This window comes from Aphidius gifuensis, linkage group LG4 (genome assembly GCF_014905175.1).
Source record: "Aphidius gifuensis isolate YNYX2018 linkage group LG4, ASM1490517v1, whole genome shotgun sequence".
In the NCBI taxonomy this organism is placed as follows: Eukaryota; Metazoa; Arthropoda; class Insecta; order Hymenoptera; family Braconidae; genus Aphidius; species Aphidius gifuensis.
Window position 1 is genome coordinate 19,866,277 of NC_057791.1, and position 13,366 is coordinate 19,879,642.

Here is a 13,366-nt window from a genome sequence, read left to right on the forward strand (position 1 = left end):
TGTCCTTTAATTATGATTATTATAATTTTTTTAATTTCAATTTTATTTTTTTTCAGTTGTTTTTAATTTGAAAAAAAAAAAAAATATTTTTTTCATCGAGATATCCGCGAGTCGAGATCCAATTTGCAAGGACCATTCCCGTAATTGCGTAAGTACCCAACCGCGAACACACGTGAAACCATGACTGTGTGTGATTGTATCTTGGGAGTTTGTATTTTAAACCCCAGCAATGGTTCCCGATGTTATTCAAAAAAAAAAACCACGAGATATTCGTAACGGTGACTATGAAACTGGTCCTTTTACAATTTAATGCAATAATTAACATATTCATAAATTATTTGCGCATAAAAATAAAAAATCTAAATGAAATATAATTAAAAATTTAAATTAATAAAAAAAAACAATTGTAAATTAAAAAAAATAATTATTTAAAAATGAAAATTGAGTAAATAGGACAAAAACAAAGACAACAAATAAATATTAAAGCAACTTTAAATACATAATTTAAAGAGGATGTTCCACTTTCATTGATAACTAAAATTTATTTATGAAAATTTATTGCTTACACTTGCAAACAGTTATTGCGTATAATATTTGAGGGTTGTTGATCTTGATGAAGTGACAAAGTAGTTTTATACGTATGACAGATATATGCTTGTTATACACAATAAACACTTGCCAGTTTGTACATAGACGTAACACTGTACATTAAACAACAACAACAGCAATAAAAAAAAAATTAAATACAAGAAATAATAAATAAATATCTAGTCAACAAAGTGACAGAGAAAAAAAGTTTATATGAATAAAAAAATTAAGTTCAACTGATGTATGAACTTGAGATGAATGAATGAAAAAAAACCATTTTAAATTCAATTGAAATTTGTTTGTATATTTTTGTTGATATAATAAAATAATAAATCTAAACAACAATATATACTTCATAAAGACAACAACCAAAACAATGAGAAAAGAAAAAAAATATTTATATAAAGTTATATTGTATATAAGATTGTAAATGCAAATGAAAATCAAACTTCTACAGCTGACTATATTTGGAATTGACTCCCGTGTGGATTGGTGGCCCTCGACTCGTTACATGGCAATGTCAATAAAGTAGTCATCCCCTTACCGGATATAACCAAAGAGAAACAAAGAAAACAATAAAAAAAAAAAAAAAATCAAAACAAAGGATAACAAAATCCTTATTCATCAAGCATCGCGTTCAAGCCTTTTATTATCGTACACTCTCAATGTGTGTTTTTTTTGTTTTTTAAATTTTATTTTTACTTTCCATGTTTGTTGATTTTGCGGGGAAAGAGTATTAAGTGGCATTGAAAGCATTGTACTTAAATATAAAAGGGGTGTACCTCTTATATACGCGTTTTAATTGAAATGCAAATATATTTTTTTATCGACATATTGCGGCTCAACAATTTCATCAAAGGATTAAATTATTTTTTTATTATTTTTATCTTTTTAAATGACCAATATTTAAACAGTATCAAATATAATAGAAAAAAAAAGTTATATATATTTTTATGGGATGATAAATTTTAATAATCAAAGTTGAAATTGTTAATTTAAAATTAATTAATAATATTAGACGAATCAAAAGATGCTTAATGACAATAAGTCGTTGTAGTAAAATTAGATTATCACTGTTTATAATATTATTGAATTAATAGATTGTGTTTAATAATATTATTGGCTATATTGCCTGAAGGAATTGGCAGTTTGATGAGGTATGATATGATATGATAAGATATAGTTGTATGTTAATGATAACAACATATACATTGTTTATTGCTGACAAGAAGACTTGGGGCGACATCACTTTCTTCATGTACCCCTTGATACATCTGCTTGTCCTTTTCTATAGGCGAATATCTAACTCTCTCTTATCTTGTCACACAAATATACACAAACATGTCTTCAATTTCACCAATGATACACACAAATTCACTTGGAATACACGTCGAACACGATTTTAGCTAATGCACTAGCTTTGTCGTGATTTGTGTCTCGTGTCTTCTCGCTTATTACCACACGACTATACATCTTTCTAAATGTTTTTTTTATTTTTTTTTATTTTTGTCCCTCAATATATTAAGTCATCTATTCAAATTTCCATCTTGTTATCAGAAAACAAAATTACTTTTACATTAACAAAACAATTAGATATTGTAATTTTTTTACAACAACAAGTAGCCGTCTACTGTCAATTTAAAATAAATAAATAAATCAAAAAATTTATAATTATCAAAATTTATATTATAAATTTATAATTATCAAAATTTATATTATCTATATTTATAAATTATATTTTATAAAATTTCTTGAACTGGTTATTTTTATTTAAAATAGAAGCATCTTGATTCATGTATTTGACAAATTAAATTTTTCTAATTTTCCAGCAAATAGTAATTTTAATATATCACTAAAAAATTTTTATGAATATACTTATATGACAAAGAAAAATAATTGAGCATGTGTCGAGCTCGTTAAAAAACTTATAACGTAAAATTCAACTCGGTTTATCAGTCTTAAAAATACATATATATACACAAACATGTTACAAACATTTTGTGTGGCTTTTGTTCTTGACTTAAAGGCCCCTTAAATTTCCTAGAAAATATATATATATATGCAGTACACACATGAATATTTTGTTATTTAAGTGTCAGGCCGTTTCGGACTTTGTACTACACACACAACACACATGACACTTTGTATATTTACGACGCTTTTCTAACTGGCTAAATTAACCGAGAATTATTGTGATTATTATTTCAAACTACCTCATACTCTTGTCTCATGTCGCTTCCTTTTATCATCCTTACCTCTTATTCCACCCTTCACTTGTTTTTAGAACCAAGAAAGTCTCGCATTTTGCATCGTTGTGGATACGTGACCGAGAAGATAAGACCAACGAAGGACGTCGTTAGTCTCACTGAACGCCGGAAGTATCACATTGCACGCAAGGACTTTGACCATATTCCCTTTTATTTATTTTGAAAAAAAAAAAAAATCTATTTTCTCTTTTTTAGAGCTACCTGTTTTTTGATTTCGTGTCCTACTGCCACTTGGATTATCGGTGAGAATTCTTCTTCACAATCAACCCAACCACCCTCGTCTCTTTTCACGTTGTCTTGTTATCACAAAAAAAAAAAATAAAAAATAAGCAAAACAACAAGACCAAACAAGGCACAGACACAATAAAACACACGCACACGTTGCTTTAATTATTTTACTCATTTTCTTAATTTTACTTTTATATTTTTTTCATGGTCTTTAGACCTCAAAGGTGCCACATCCGTGCATCATGATATCCACTGCATATACAAGAGGTACTTAATTGTTTTTTTTTTTTTTATTCTTTTTCCTTCACTGTGATACATTTGGATATTTACTTTACGATTGTGTCCACTGATTCGTCCTCAGTAAATTTATAACATTTAGTTTTTTTTTTTTTTTATTTTTATCTTTCTTGTTTTTTTTTTTTTTTCTTTATTTATTTAGTTGGCTTGTGTGAAATGATTTAAGTGAAATTTAAATTGCATAAAAATAAACAGTAGACTTGAGAATTATTAATTTGAAAAAAAAATTAAAAAAATGAATATGAAGTAGATAAGGTATATGCTAATGAATGGAATAAAATAAAGAAAACGATGAAGAAGAAACTTGAAAGCGAGTGATTTAGTTACAACGTTAGTTTGGTATAGAAGCTCGATAAATTCGGATAATGGAATTTATCGCGACGTCGCAAGCCAGACGTAGAAACTACCTGCCCATCTTTACTACATATATACTGCGACAAAGTTCCTCTTTATTACACTATCAACACGAACGTTACTCTATGTACAATCTCACAAAAGTCCATTTGACAAATTTTTTATCAAATTTAAATTTGTTGATCAAGTTAACTTTACTATATTTATATAAACTTATTAAAATTTTATATTTATAAATATTTGGATAATTTAATTTTCATGGTAATACTGATATTTTTTATTATTGTTAATTGGATTTAATGAAAATTAATTGTTAAATTGAAGACACGATGAGATAAAATATATAGTAGAAAATAATTGAAAAAAAAAAAACCAATGCAAATAAAAAACGAGGGATAAATAAACGTATAAGCAGAAAGTAAATTGAAATGAGAAATAAAAAAATGAAAAAAAAAAAAGGTAAAAAAGCACAGCACGCAATCCTCGCACGACGATGTGAATTATTTGGGTTTACTTCCGTCCTAAGCGAGTCCTCTGGTATGAGTAGAGATCCGTTCACGAAGAACTTTAGCGGCTTTGCGTGTATTATTCAACATGCTGCATATTTCAATTGGCATAAAAAGTGCACAATGTACCAAAGAAAAAATACAATAAAAAAATTGCATAATGAAAAAATACAGAGGTCATGATTTTTCCTCTCAAATATTATTATTTAGTTATTTTCTTTTCGAGTTAAACTTTTTTTTTTTTAAACAATTTGCAATATAAATATTATTAATGAAAAAAAAAAAAAAACGAAAAAAAATAATAGAATATTATAAGTCTTACCTTTGCTTGAAATATCCAGCTAATCGGTTTTGGAAAATTGCCAAATAAATGGGTCACCATGAAATGGAAAAAAGGTCGATCCAAGAAAACATCGAAGCACGTTTTATTCAACTGAAAAAAATAAAAAAAAAAATATAAATAAAATATTTAAAAGACATTGAATTAATTCAGTTGAAATATTTTAAACTGGTATTATTCATGGATATTTATGAGCATAAAATAAATAGGTTCATATATTGAAATGACCTCAAAGACATTGAAAAAATAAAAAATAACTTGGTTGTTAAAAAATAAAAATAAAACTTCATATATATATAAATAGAAAAAAATAAGAAAAGTGGAAAAAATGTAGCAGTTGAAGAGGCATGAATAAGTAACGTGGGAAAATAGTTGGCGACGATACACCCTGGTTTGCCATTTATACATAGAATGAAACGTCTGCAAGTATACCCCTGAGGCTAAACAAAATTATTTGCACATACGCATTACAGCACTTTACACTATAAATAACAATGAATATTATTCTCAAGAGTGCAAATGAGTTAATGTATCTTATTTTTTATTTTAATTTATTAAATAATCAATGTAATTTTATATGGTAATTTATTTTAACTATCAACAATTAATTTTCGTCACGTTTTAAATTTTAAATGAAATTCCATTTTCAATTTTTCAATTTTTGTAAAATTCAATTTGAAAATTTTAAATTGAAAATATATATTTGCGAAATTTTATTTCTTAAAAAATATCTTTTGGTAATATATATTGTAAAAAATTTTCCAACAATATTATTGAAATTTATTTTTAGAAAATTAATATATTTTTCGATTTTTCATTTTCAAAAAATATTGCTGATAGATTAATTTATTTGTGTAAATGATAAATAGTGTCTATATATTATTTTTTTAATGTTGAAATTTTCTCGTTTTTTTTTGTTTTTTAAATAATATATTATTTTCAATTTTTTGCCAATTTGAATATATATATAACACTGTTGACGTTGCTCAGCTACTATATGGAACGTGACACGCATTTTGCAATGCAGGGTTGGCATTTGGATTCACACTGCATGCTAATGCCTTCGAAAATCAGAAATGTCAACGTAACTTTGCTGAGCAACCTGTCCGCCTACAATCGGTAAATTCTAAACAGATTCAATTCGATGCCCATCGAGCCTTGTGACGATTTACAAACGACCATTTACACTGGCTATATTTTATTCTCTTTGTAACTATTTTTCGTTCTCAACAACCCCTTCAGTAAATTAAATTCAAAATAAAATAAAAAAAAAAGACAATTACAGACAAATTAATTACAATTTAAATAATATTAAATTAATTATGTTTACAATACATTTCGTAAATAATTAATTATTTTATTTATTCTGTTTTAGGTAAGCGAGTTTATTAAATCCAACAACAAACTTTGAAATAGTACTACGTAAGTTTAAATTAATAATTTTTAAGTAAATAAATACATAAAAATTAGTCTTTGTATTTTAGATTAATTTAATTAATGATAAATTTGTTATTAAAAAATGAAATCTATTTAAAAGAAAAAAAAAAGTTAAAATGTTTTAGTTTATTTAAAATAGCCAAATGCTTAAATCAAAAAAATATAATTGTAAATTTATTTGAAATTTAAATCAATTTTGTATATAAAGTTAAATATAAAATTAATGTACTGAGTAAATTGATTATTAAAATATAATTTATTATTAATATAAAATTTTAAAATTGTACTTTTGAATATTCAACATCTATATCCTGTCTTCACTCAAACCTTGTCATTTATTTGAATAAAAAAAAAAAAAATGTCAGATAAAAATATACCAATCAAGTGACATTGTTAAAAATTTGTGATATTAAAATAGCAAAAGAAAATGATTTATATTTTTATATTAGTATTCTCAGTTGAAACGACAGAATACAGGTCATATTTTATACCTCATTAAGTTTTTGGTTGCAATAGCAGTTCACGCGCTTCTAATATCCCTTGATATTAGCTTTCAAATATATAGGTCACTCGGAATTCTCGAATTTGCAACCAACATGTCAGCTGAATTTTTTTTCTACTTTTCAATTTCCTTATTTCTTTCGCTTGCAATCATATAAACTTTTTTTTTTTTTTTGCCATGACCTCATTTTTTTTTTAATAAAAATCTATCATCACACAAATTTCAAATATTTATTGGTGTTTAATATTGTTTAATTTTTTATTCAAGTAAATAAAAATATCCCAATATCATTGGAAAAAAAAAATGAAATTGTTCAAATAAAATACTATTTAAATTAAATTTTGTGGAGAAAAAAAAATATATCAAATATTTAGTAATAACGGAAATTAAAATGGAACAAGCACAGTATGCTTTTATAATTCAATCGATAAATGAAAATTTATTTATATTAAATTCAGTATTATTTTGTAAATGTGAAAAATGAAAATCAGGTCATATACAAAATACAAAATGTGCATATCTGGGACACTAGAGAAATATTACACGTTCAATCGAACAAACAAAAAACTATTAAAAATGAAAAAGAAAATAAATTCATAAAATTTAAACGACAAATGAGACTGATACAATTTTTTTTTTATCACGTTGTTTGAAAAAATTGTGCGTATTTCAATGATACACCACGCTGTCACATGATATTATTTCAATGGTTAAAAAACAAAACAAAAAAAAATATATATTTTTCACCGATTTACGTGCGTTTATTTCATTTTTTTTTTTCATGCAATATTTGTCAAACACAAAAACATTTTATGAAACAGTCACAATTAATTAGCTATTAAATTTTTTAAATATTCAATAATACAAAATAATTAATTGACAATCAAATTTATATATATTAAATGATTTTTATGATATAAAAAATCTTGAATAAAATTTCTAAAACTTTCTAAATTAGTGTTTTTTTTCTTGTTAATTTTATCAAGTAAATAATTTTTATAATTTTTTTTTTTTGCAAATTAATAATTTTATAGATAATAAAATACAACATGAATGTAGCTGTTGTCATACACGACATGTTGATTTGTTATATATCCAAGAAAGGACAACTCGTTGTCCTCTTAATAACACATGTGTGGGATGAATATTTATGTCTTGACAGTCATGAAAATTATTGATATCTAACGGGAGCTATTGTCACTATTAAATCATCAAAATAATTGTAAATTATTAAAACCGTTATTTCAAAAGGTATATATAAAATAAATTAAATCATCATTTGAATTATTAAATGACAAAAAAAAGAAGAAGAGTTATTATATTCATCATGTAATAAATATAATTTTATATTAATAATTATCGTTAATTCAAAGCAACTTGCTTGTTTATGTATATATTTATTTATTATACAAATATAATATCGTGATCGTGTATATATGGGTAAATACAAACTAACATAATCGATTGGATCTATCAGCATCCACTAATTTCCTGTGATGAAGGTGAACACATAGCCTGGTTTATCATGCGTATGTAAGTACCATGATTTGACATACATAAATATATGAGATATATCTTGTATAACTAGTAAATGTACTTTACCAAGTAACGACAATCAAATACATAAACTACATACACTGTGTCACTCTATAAATATATATATACACATCCATGAATTATATTGATTCATCTGTTAATTGGCACTTGGTTGATTCAATACAAATTCAAATTTAATATCAATACCATAACCCAAATAAATATTTTAATATTACAAAAAAAATTTTAAATTAATTGAAAATTTAATTTAATCATGTATTTTAATAATCTAAATTATGAAAATTAATAATACTTGAATTTTACTGATAGCTAATTTTTAAATAAATTATTATAAAATTAATATTTAAATATTTTATTGGATAAATTTACATTATTAAAATAAAAAAAAAAAAAATGTATATAACAATACAATTACAGTGCATTTAAATTTAAACTAAACTTTTTTTTTTATTTTGGTAATTGTGTATGTATGTACGTGACATCCGGTCAATATTATACTTTTGAAAATGAGTCAAGATGATGGGTGCCTCACCTATCTTCATTATGATGTGCGTAACGTTGTCAGTTTGACGATTAAATAATAAATATATATTTATAAATAAAAAAAAAAAATATATCCTTTTATATGATATAGCATATAAACCGCCCACCATGAAGCCAGAGTTCACACAGCATAAGTTTAACATAAAAATACACACCCGCATTTATATATATGAATAAAAATCTAACACGCAATGAAAAAAAAAGCATGTAATAATACCTCCATTTGTAGCAACAACAAAATTATTTTTTTACTTTTCTAAATGGAAAAGAAAAGAGACAAAAAAAAATCGCGGGCAAAAAGTGAATATGTCAAGAAGCAAAACAATATTTAACTTTATGATTTTACAAAAAGACTCGCATATTCACCCACGTGTCTAGCGCACATCAAATAAATATACTTGTATATATGAATTTAGAGAAGACAACATATACACAAATATATGTATGATGAGTATACCTTGGCTGTGCATCATAATACCAATGGTATTAAATCATACTTAATTTATTCGCAGTGGTTTAAAGTGATTTAATAGCTGTCACAGAATGCCACAAGACTTATGCATTTATGTTTATTCACTGAAAGGCTTAATACATATCAGATCAAAAACCAACAAATAATATTTACATTCAGTAAGTTTACTTGAATTTTTTTTTCAATTTTATCATGTATGTATTGTTGGTTTTTTTTATTATTTTTATCCCCATTTGTTTATTAAAAATAAACGAAATTTTTTAATACAAAAGTCACTGTAAGCAAGCTTTTTGTATATAAAAAACTTCTGTCAGTTATCGTTACCTGTATAGACGTTACAATTTTTTTTTTTAAATATTATTTTTGTCACTTTAAATTACTTATTCATCGTGTCAAAACTGAGGTGTATTTAATTTTTTTTTTTCTATTGTATAATATGTGAGTTGTTGCTTTGAAAAATGTTTATTTATAGAGTTTAAAAAAATTTTAAAAAAGAGTTTTTTATTTAGTTTTGTGGGAATTGAATAATAAAAGTAATAAAATTAGACAATTGAAAGAAAATTTATTGTATTGTTGAATAATGATAATTTTTTTTTTTTTTGATAATCAAAAACTGATGGCTAGGATTTCCGGGTTTTAATCGTGTGGGGTCCAATCGATGGACATGGAATACAAATGGTTTGTCCATTATTTTTCAGGGACGAATAAGTAAAACCGGTGCGTGTGTCATGACAATTTATATCGATGGCTCATGAATACGATCGAAATCTCTTTGAAATTTACTGTTTATTTTTACCCATCAAATTAAGATAAAAAGAAAAATTTTATACGAAGAAAGTAATCAAATTCAAATAACATTTATATGGTATATTATTCTAAATATTAGAATCATGATAAATCAATTTTTTTTTAATTAAATTTTTTTTTTTTTTTGCTATTTTTCATACAGTTGAAAAATAAAAATAAAAAAATTATGAACACCTCGACAGACAGTGAATATAAGCGAGAAATAAAAAAATTCTAATTAAAAAAAAAAATAAAAATAATGTGTGTAAAATTTAATGTACAGTGGACGATAAAATAAAGCTAGAAAATGAAAAAAATAAATTCGTGTTACTGTGTAACATTATAGTACTGCAAAATGTACAGTTTTAACTTTAGTCGAGGTTAAAAAGTGTGCTTTTGATGGGACGTAGAATTTTTTGTCACAAAATATATTTTATATTGCATCAATTATTCTTTGATTTAAAGTAGACTTGATTAAAAATTAAAAATTTATTAATAAAAAAAAAATAAGTAAAAATTTAATTAAATACAATTTGGCTTGAATTTTATTTAATAAATTTTTGTATCTATTATTTAAATAAAAAATAAATAGAATATTCGGTACTTGTAAAAGCCTGTTTTTTATCTTGCTTTGTATAAACACACCCGAGTGAAAAAAAGCACTCTTCTTACAACAGACAAAAAAAAAAAAAAAATAGGGTACATTGAATACATATAGAAACCTGAAGAGACTCAAGATGAGAAACAGAAAAGCTTTTTCTCATGTTGGGGGGCTACAAGGGATATCGAAAGCTCGACCAATTAGGATAATGGTTTCACTCTTATTCTATACTTGGAAACCAAATTGATTTATTTTCTTGTGGATATACCGATCAAAAGAAATATTTTTATTTATAAATAAATAAAAATAATATACTTGAATTTAAATATAACCATCGTTTCAGTGATTTAATAATAAATTAAATTTTTTTCAAGTCAGCTTTATTATACAAATCACCAAAGTTAATTTTAATCTGCAGTTCATATCGAAAAATTTTTCTTTTTATTTATTTTTATCATTATCAAGTTTTTTAATTTGTTAAATTTTTAATGATTCTACTGGATGTTAATTATTATCGAATTATTTTGTTATTTAATTTGCTGAAAAAAAATTGATAAATTAATGTAAATTTTTTTAAATGATTTTTACATAAATTAAATAAAATTGATAATTATTAAACAAAAAAAAAATTGATTAATTTACATCAACCTTATTCAAATGTTAATTTCTCTTTAATATAATTGAAAAAATATATTTTTAAATTCAAGTCAAATTAAAAAAAGTTAATAATTTAATATTACTTTTTAAATAAAAATATTAAATGAAATTAATTCACATGTTAAATTATTTAACAATGAAAAATTTACTTTTTAATTTGAATAATATCGTATTAATTCATGGGTAAAAAAAAAATTATATATTAAATAAGACATTTAAAAAGTTTGTTAAAAATGAAAGCCGTCATCCGGACAACTTCATGCACCACCTGTCTGTCAGATAGTTGCCAAGTGAATTTCGCGGTCACACCATGCTCGACAACATCACCAGATGATGTGCAATTGTTCAAGCAACTAAGCAAGTGAAAAAGAAAAAAAAAACCAAAATAATAATAATGATAATTTCAAAAAAAAGCAAAAATCATACACTTCCGTCGCGGAGGCCGTGACAAGGGTCAGTGATGCAAGTGCGAGGGTGGATGATGGGTCAGAATGAAAAGAAATGTGCGAAAACAAATTTCAAAATGGCAGAAACGCGATACGAAATTCCAACACATACATATATATTTATTAACACATACAAAAATCCATGATGCTCGTCCAACTCGTTAGCATTGTCGACGAGATTCATTATTATGCAAAACTCGTACTATACTAACAACGACCAACGATGAGTCGCACATTTGTTGATGGTATACTGCAAGGGAGAGAAGTAAAAAAAAAAAAAAAAAATGGAAAATGAGGAGGTGGGTTTCTATACAAGTATAGAATCGATTGGAGAGTCATTCGAAAATGGCAACTGCATTACTATCATTCAATTTTTTATCATCATTTTTCAATGCATCATAAGTAAACCATCCAATTAGACTCAAAAAAAATATGCAAATCATTTAAACTGACATTGAAAAATATAAAAATAATATTTCAAAAAAATTAAGCCATCTTATTTAATGATTATAATGATTTTAGCTTCATTTTTTTTTTTTTTTTTTCATTTCTTAATAAACAGCAAATCTCTTTCATACATTTACCAGGTGTTTTGAAATTGGAGCTACTATTCTGGAATTTATTTGTGATAAAAACCACCACAAAGAATGAATAGAAAAAAAATTTAAAAACATGACTTGATAGAGTTGTACATGGAAATGAGATATATATATGTATATACTAAAGAAAAAGATTACAAAAATCCTGAATCCAGAACACAGTGTATTGTTAGAGTATACGAAAGAAGATTTAAACTTCTTTTTCAAGAAGATGGAAAAATAAAAAAATAAAAAATATATAAAAATCGCAAATGTACGTGACATACCGTTGAAAGAACTCGTGACATCCTGCCTCACGCGTTCACCCATGCATTGAAGGAGGAATCGTATTTCCATTTGACACTTTTTCTTTTGATAAAAATTTACTTTTATATCAATCGCTGAAACACAAACCAAGATAGGCTCATCAAATGAATTTCTTATAAAATTTTACTAAATAACAATTTATAAAAATGCAAAAAGTAATTTATATTTTTTTCTTTGTAATTTAATTGAGAGAAAGATTAAATTTAAAGTTATTAGATATACACCAAGTTCGATGATGATGAATCTAGTTGTTTATATAGATGGTTAACATTAAAGTGGAATAAACTTGTGAATACCTGGACCGGAAATAACCTTCATTGCACATCATGCTTCAATCCTCATACTGATCGAAGTTGATAAAGTTTTGTGGTTGTTGGGTGTTTGTGGTTTTTCACCAAAACTCTAAACAGAAATTTGTACCAGGTTTCTTCCCTCATGCCCTATATTGTGCCCTCATTTTATTTATTTTTTACTTTTTTAACTTATATTTTACTGAGTATATAGAAAAAAGAAATCCATTAAATATGATTTATAATGAATGATAAAATTTTGAATAAAATAAAAAATAAACTAATAGATTTTTTTAAATGGTCAACATATCATCATCAATGTCTACCCACTTGACAAAGCACCACGTGCAAGTTACTACACACTACCCTATATGCGAAGTCTAAAATGTTACCTTGGGGGTAGTATGTGTGTGTGTGGCTTGGGATCCGGTCGCTAAACCATTAAACATATAACTGGGTTTTTGGCTAGAGGCTACGGACATTCTTGAATTAAGTGTAATTGATTGCCAAAAACGATGCGCAAGTTATTGGGGTTGGTACTCGATAAATTTTAATTAGAGGCGTATTTTCGATCTCTATGGATTTCATTT

At 25.2% G+C, this 13,366-nt stretch overlaps 2 protein-coding genes across 5 annotated transcripts in view; one reads left to right on the forward strand and one right to left on the reverse strand.

Annotated features, from left to right (window-relative positions):
* LOC122854033 (peroxisomal hydratase-dehydrogenase-epimerase-like) overlaps window positions 1-4,659 on the reverse strand; it is a 96,265-nt gene extending 91,606 nt beyond the window's left edge. The window contains exon 1 of the mRNA XM_044154443.1: window positions 4,563-4,659. The gene's annotated coding sequence lies outside the window, so the exon portion shown is untranslated. The remainder of the gene's footprint in view (window positions 1-4,562) is intronic.
* Window positions 1-13,366, forward strand: part of LOC122855527 (teneurin-m) — a 306,365-nt gene that overhangs the window by 45,399 nt on the left and 247,600 nt on the right. The gene's annotated exons all lie outside the window — the stretch shown is intronic.